The following is a 7,179-nucleotide window of genomic DNA, read 5'->3' on the forward strand; positions in this document are numbered from 1 at the left end:
ATTGACAGAGAGTAAGCGGCCCGGCTCTGCCTTTTTTTTCTTTGCCAACTGGACTGCTTAGCTGGCTGACAGGCTTGACTTCCGGTAGCCGATGGGCCGGGAGGAGCAATAACTACCGGGAAGTTGCTCCGGCAAGCAGGACAGCACCCGATGCACAGAATACCGGCGGCGTTAACAAAATCATCGGTACCGTGCTTTTTTAACGGTCCGCCAACCATTTACCTTCTTTATCGGAATCAGTGTTTGGAATTTAACACGTATTCATACGGGAATAAATAAAATTTTAATTAATTTTATTTATTTTTATAGGTAAATATATAATTTTAGTTGTTTTCATTGTTATTAAAAACACATTCCATCAAGAATTTTATTTATTTTATTTTTAGTTAAGAGTATGTACTAAGAAGAATACTAACAAGGTAAGACTCCTGGTTAGACTCTAGAGCCTTACAGAGTTATGGTAGAGTTTATTTTATTTTTAGTTAAGAGTTTGTACTAAGAAGAATACTAACAAGGTAAGACTCCTGGTTAGAATCTAGAGCCTTACAGACTTATGGTAGAGTTATGGTATGAGTGAAAGTTTATTTATTTATGAATTATTACTTAATCTCTCAATGAACAGGGTGCTTTTTAAATAATAAAGATGAATTAATTTATATTTATTTTTATAGGTAAATATATAATTTTAGTTGTTTTTATTGTTATTAAAAATGCAGTTCATTATGAATTTTATTTTATTTTTAGTTAAGAGTTTGTCTTAAGAAAAATACTAACAATGTAAGACTCTAGAGTCTTATAGTGTTATGGTATGAGTGAAAGTTTATTTATTTATTTATGAATTATTAATGAATCCCTCATTAATAATGAAGATGAATTAATTCATATTTATGAATAATAGTTGATTTATGATAAATTTGATCACTTTTGATAAAAAAAATATCTATAATTTTAATAAAATGGAGGTTTTAGATTCCATGAATAGATATAAAGGTGTCATAAAATGTATGATACATTTAGTAAGTTATCTTAGTGAATCAATTAGATCATTTCAATGATGTAAAATGAAAAATTGTCATATTTAAAAGGATAACGTCCAAAAATAGATATCATATAAGGTTTAATTTGGTAGCTTCATACGGGGTTTAATTTCATAGTTATTTAGCTTACCTTCATGGAACCCACTTAAACAAAAGTCATGAAATCGATAATATGCAATGTGAGCAAATGAATTTCATCATTCCAACCATGCAAAATCAATATTTATCAAATATTAAAGAAAAAAGGGATTCAAATAAAGGTTGGCTATTTATCCTACTCTCTCTAGTAGTATGCATTGATATATAATGGAGTTTTGTGTTATGGTGCATGGTATCTACACAAGAGAGGTACAACCATACATACAACATATAAAGCAAGGATAGAAATCTCATGGCTTGAGATATATGGCAAATGATATTGTTGGAAAAAACGGGATTTGCATCCTAAACCTAACATTTGGAATGATAATGGAGGAGGATGTTATCACTTCAACCCACATAGAAGAGAAAATGAGTATTAATGTGGAATGAAATTCCAAATAGAGATAATAATGTCATTATAGTAATATCATTTGTAACATCACATAGATAACAACCATGAGAAAAAGATGATCCACAAGGCATAACACTAAAATTGTTGATAATTCCAATACATGAATGACGAACGATGCTATCACATCAACTCGAACACTTATACATCAAAGCCATTGTCCAAATTGGAGATTTTGTGCAAGTAATGTCTTATTTTTTTCCAAGAAAAATACCTCATGGAAAACCTTTCAAGTACTCCACATGATCCATAGATGTTAAATGGGGCAAATCGCCAGCTTTGATTATGAATTCTAACCCCAAGGGTATTAAGAGAATCAAATTCATAACCTCCCCAATTTTAAGGGAAAGATCTTATGTCTAGCTCATGACTATTGTAAGTATTGCCTTATAAGAAACTATCTAAGGCTCACACTCATTGTGTATTTCAATGACTCACAACCCAAAGCTAGCTTATGGATTGGATTTCACAATTGCTTTGTATCTCAAGGGATTTCAACCCAAGGCCACTTTCTAGATTAAGCTTTTGGTGTAGTTAATATCTTATAAACCATCTCAAACTCACAATTGTTCTGTACATGAGATCTTTTATAATACACTCACACGAAAAAACCTAACAATACTACTAAACACATGTGCATTTAAAAAGAAGAGTATTAATGTGGAATGAAATTCAAAGAGAAATATATGTTAGTATAGTAATATACCTTGTAATATCCTCCTTAACATTTTCATATAGTGTCATATTATTGTTACAAGATTAAAAAAAAATAAAATCAATAGTGTAGCTACCTTGTAAATCCTTTTGGTGAAAAATGTTTTAATTAGAGAAATATGTACATACATAAAAGAATTTTCCTTTGAATTTTGCATGCAAATTATGGTAGATAGTTCTTAGATTGTGCTTGTGAATTCCAAGAGACAAAGAGACCACTATGAATAATATCAAAGAAATTCCAATGGTAGTATTGAAGAAATATTATTTATGCATAGTTCTCATTATTATTTACTTATTTATAGGTTACAAACACTTTAATTGATTGATTAATGTAGAACTATGAACACCAACTTTGTATTAATGTGATACAAAAAATACTCATTTTAACATAAGGAAGAAGCATTTAAATCTTACACCTTTCCTATTACATGAGAGAAAAATCTTTATAAAATGATCATAAGGCACTTCATAAACAGTCAATTGGATTTATCTTGAGTGTTTGGGAGGAATGATTACGATCCTCCCGACCCAGGTTCAATTCTCACAAGTGACATGATGAGATTTGTTGCAATCACTTCAATCTTTGTTGTTGAGCCTGAACAATTCCTTAAGGACCGAAACATGTGTATTCCCCATGTGGAATATAAAGATACTCCCCATGGAAAAAAATATACCTCATAAACCCTCTCACATAATAAAACTTCAAAATTGTAAAATAAGGCACGAGACATTAAAAGTTGAAAATTACTTGAAATAAAAATGAAGACTTGAAAAGGGGCATGCGAGTTGAAACCACTCTCCCAACATTTGAGGGATAGGAGAAATTGGCAGGAGGGACTATGTGAATTTTTAAGCGAAATGGGATATTGGTTATGAATTTTAGAGTAAAATGTGTATATGAAGAAATGATATTCAAAGTTAGGTTTTTAAAGACAAATGTTATTAATGCAATTAGGGATAATTTGGTGTTCCAACACTTATCTTTATTACAAAATGATTGAAATTTTCATGGTCATATATAAATAGCACTAATACTATTGGATAATTATATGGGTTGATGGTGTCCAACTACACTATCCATTGATAACTTGAAGAATGGATGATTAGGTGTAAGGTCCCAATCCAAACAAAAGCACAAAATATGTATTCAATTATAAAGCCAAAGGTACAATCTCATGAAGTAATGGGATTTCATTTATTAATGTTTGTAGTATATAGATTACAAAATATATTTAGAAACTCCTTACTCTCTTCACTCTACCTAGATTTTCACTAACTGCCTACTTATCTCTATTATGTAATTATGATATAATCACCAGTTAACATACTTGGCTAACTCTCTAACTACATTCATTGGCTCAAGTTTAATGTTTGTTAGAATTTTTATCCTCATCATTGACTCCTTTAGTTTCATGCCCTACTCGTCATTTGCCTCTCTAGCTATTCAACCACTCTTCAACTTTATCCTCTATTGTGACCTTTTATCTTCCATCAATGCATTGTATCTCTATATTATGTTGTCATTTTATTGTCATGTTATTCCATGTACACTTCTCTTTTACTAAAGTTAGTGTATTTATGTACTAATTGTTTCCACACTTTTTTCCAACGTCATCTTTACACTCCCCATCATCCACTCTTGCATGCTTCCTTCCTCTACACCACAATTGTGTACTACATCATTATGTCTTTGAATGCACATACCCTATCATGCTTGCATCATTTTTCATTAGCCTTGTTGCACTCTATTCACTTTCCAGCTCATTTCTCCCTATCACATGCTTTCCATGTCCATGATTAAACTATTCAAGGTTGCTTTGTAGAAATTAGGTTGTAGATTTGCAGTTGCTCATGAAGTTTTAATCAAAATCACTAGACACAAACCTACTCTATTGCTCTGCGGACATTAATTCACAATTTAGAACAAAAATCTCAAACATGCAAAAAGAAATAACACACATGTAACAAGTATTTTTATCTGGGGAAAGCAATTTGCTAAAAACCCCAATGCCTGTTTGCATTCATCAAATGAATAGAGATGTATTACAATTGCTTTTCTCAACTAACCACACCCTACAAGTGCATAACCCATCTCTCTGCTCAATGAAGGCCTCTGACCCAGACTTAGTCAATTTTTTCCTCTGCTTGAGCTCCTATTTCCTTGCACTGTTCCTTGAGGAATTAGGCCCCTATTATTTAGAAAATTCCTCAAATTGAATTGCACGATTTCTTAGGCTGATCATTTAACCGCATGCAACACTTATACACTCAAGACTACTCTACCACTGATGTTACACTACCTTGGAATCTCCACCTCAATTGGGTAATTTAAATTCTCTGCATGCACTAGATATTTTGGGTTGATTGATCAATTAACTAGATGATCATTGAGTTTGATTGAAGTCCCACTACTTAACTGACCTTCCACTAGTTCCTCCAACAATTGGAACTAGTTTAACTGAAAACAACCTTAGATAACTAACCTTGATTGCTACAAATTAGAAATCACACATGCTTAATTGAAATCTAACTCCTCCAACTCAAATTTACTGAGTAAACTGGGTGACACAAGCCATGTCACACAAGTTAATATCATCCAAGTTGTTTGCTGATGTGGAAATTTGATTTTTCTCAATTTAATCAAGGCAAAATCAAATTGAGAATTTCTTGTTGCATTTTTCAACACTCCCTCTCAGCAAGAAAGGGATTATCAACCACCCCTATCTTTCACCTGTGGAACTCGAACTTCCCTCTTGACAAGGCCTTTGTCAAAATGTCAACATCTTTTTCCTCTGTCGGAATGTACTGCAACAACATTATCTGCCTCTGCACACAATCTCGTAAATGGTGATACCATATATCTATATGCTTGGATCGATCATGAAAAACAAGATTCTCAAAGAGCTTGATGCAACTCTGATTATCACAATAGATCATAGTTGGATCCATCATCTGACTAAACAATCCAACAAGTATCTTTCTCATCCAGATCGCCTCACATTTTGCTCGATTGCCATCCATATATTATGCTTCTACCGAGTTTAGTGCCATAGATATTTGCTTCCTTATGTACTAGGAAATCGCTACAGAACCAACACTGAAAATTCCACCTGTTGTACTCTTTTAGTCTGATGGACTCCCCACCCAATCTGTATCTGTGAAGCCACATAACTTCACTCCCTCTGTCTGTCTGTACCATAGTCCAAATTGGGTAGTGCCTTTGAGGTACCGTAGAACATGCTTAGTTTCCTTATAAAATAATTTGGTTGGCCTAACCATATCTTGGCTCAGTTGGTTGACTGCATAACACATATCTGGTCGTGTGTTCACAAGATACATTAGTGAACCCACCAATTGCCGATAAATAGTAGCATCCACTTCCTCACCTGAAGTGGCATCCTCTTTCTTCCAGTTGGTCGCTAAAGGTGTCTCCATGGGTTTGCAACTGTCCATGTGGAACCTCTGAAGTATCTTGTTGGCATACTTTCCCTAAGAGAGAAATAGTTCCCCATCACCTCTCCATACTTCCACTCTGAGTAAGTAGTGCATGAGACCCATGTCCTTCATTTCAATCTCTATTGCAAGGTCCTTGCAAGATCTCATCAACTGCTCATCACCAGTTAAAATCAAATCATCATCATATAAGACAATAATAAACAAATTGCCTTCTACCAAGATATGATAGAGGTTTTCATCTGCTTCACTTTTGGTGAAGCCTAAACCGATCAGATAGGTATCGATCCTAGGGTACTAAGCACGAGGTGCTTACCTGAGACCGTACAATGCTTGCTTGAGTCTACACACATGAGACTCTTAATCAAAAGTCTCGAAGCCTTCTGGTTGCTCAATATACACCTCCTCCTCAATAACTCTATTGAGGAATGTTGTTTTTACATCCATCTGGTGGATCTTCCACCCCATTTGTGCAACCATAGCAAGAATTGATCTAATGGATGAGTACCTTGCTACAGGAGCAAAGGTCTCCTCATAGTCAATCCCCTCAATTTGAGAGTACCCCTTAGCCACAAATTTGGCCTTATACTTTTCTATGCTTCTGTCTACTGCATGCTTTACCTTGAAGATCCATCTCGAACCCACAATTGATTTGTCTATTGGTCTTGGGACCACTTCCCAAACATTGTTCTTTACAATGGATTTGTATTCCTCCACCATTGCATCAACCCATATAGGTTTCTCTATTGCTTCCTCAAAAGAGGATGGCTCAGTCTCTACAAGCTCAGTCATTAGATCCATGTAGCCAGTGTACCGATCTAGTGACCTTCTCTGCCTACGCTGATTTGAAGGAGCACCCACATTCTCCCTCACATCCTGCACAAGTCTCTTAGCTTCCTTGGTCCTTTTCTTGCCTTCTCTGGATGGTTCTGCTTGAGTGGTTTTCTCCACTCTCTGCTCCTCAATTTGTGGCTACTCCACAACTTCTTGAGGCTCCTCCTTTGGAACTAAAAGTTTCTCTTCTTGTGGGATCTGAAGCTCCCTCTCAAGAGAGCACCACATCGCTTTATCTTCATCAAATTTAACATCCCTCTGCACAATTCTTATTCGGAGGGATGACAAATACACACAGTAGTTATAGGGATTTTCTGTGTAAACCACAAATAACCCCAATTATGTTGTTAGATCTAGCTTCTTCCTTAGTTCTTTAGAGACATGGAAGTAAACAAAGGCTCCAAAAATCTTGAAGTGCGACACATCCAGCTTTCTCCTTGAGAAAGCCTCCTCCGGTGTAATCATGCTTAGAATCCGACGAGGACTCTGGTTATGAAAATGGATTTTTGTTTTGAATGCCTTGGCCCATAAATGCATAGGTAAGCTTTGGTCATGCAACATCGCCCTCACTTCTCTCACAATGCTACA

Source organism: Pinus tabuliformis, chromosome 4_1, assembly GCF_031772625.1.
Source record: "Pinus tabuliformis cultivar Carrire ecotype Pingquan chromosome 4_1, CPIR1, whole genome shotgun sequence".
In the NCBI taxonomy this organism is placed as follows: domain Eukaryota; kingdom Viridiplantae; phylum Streptophyta; class Pinopsida; order Pinales; family Pinaceae; genus Pinus; species Pinus tabuliformis.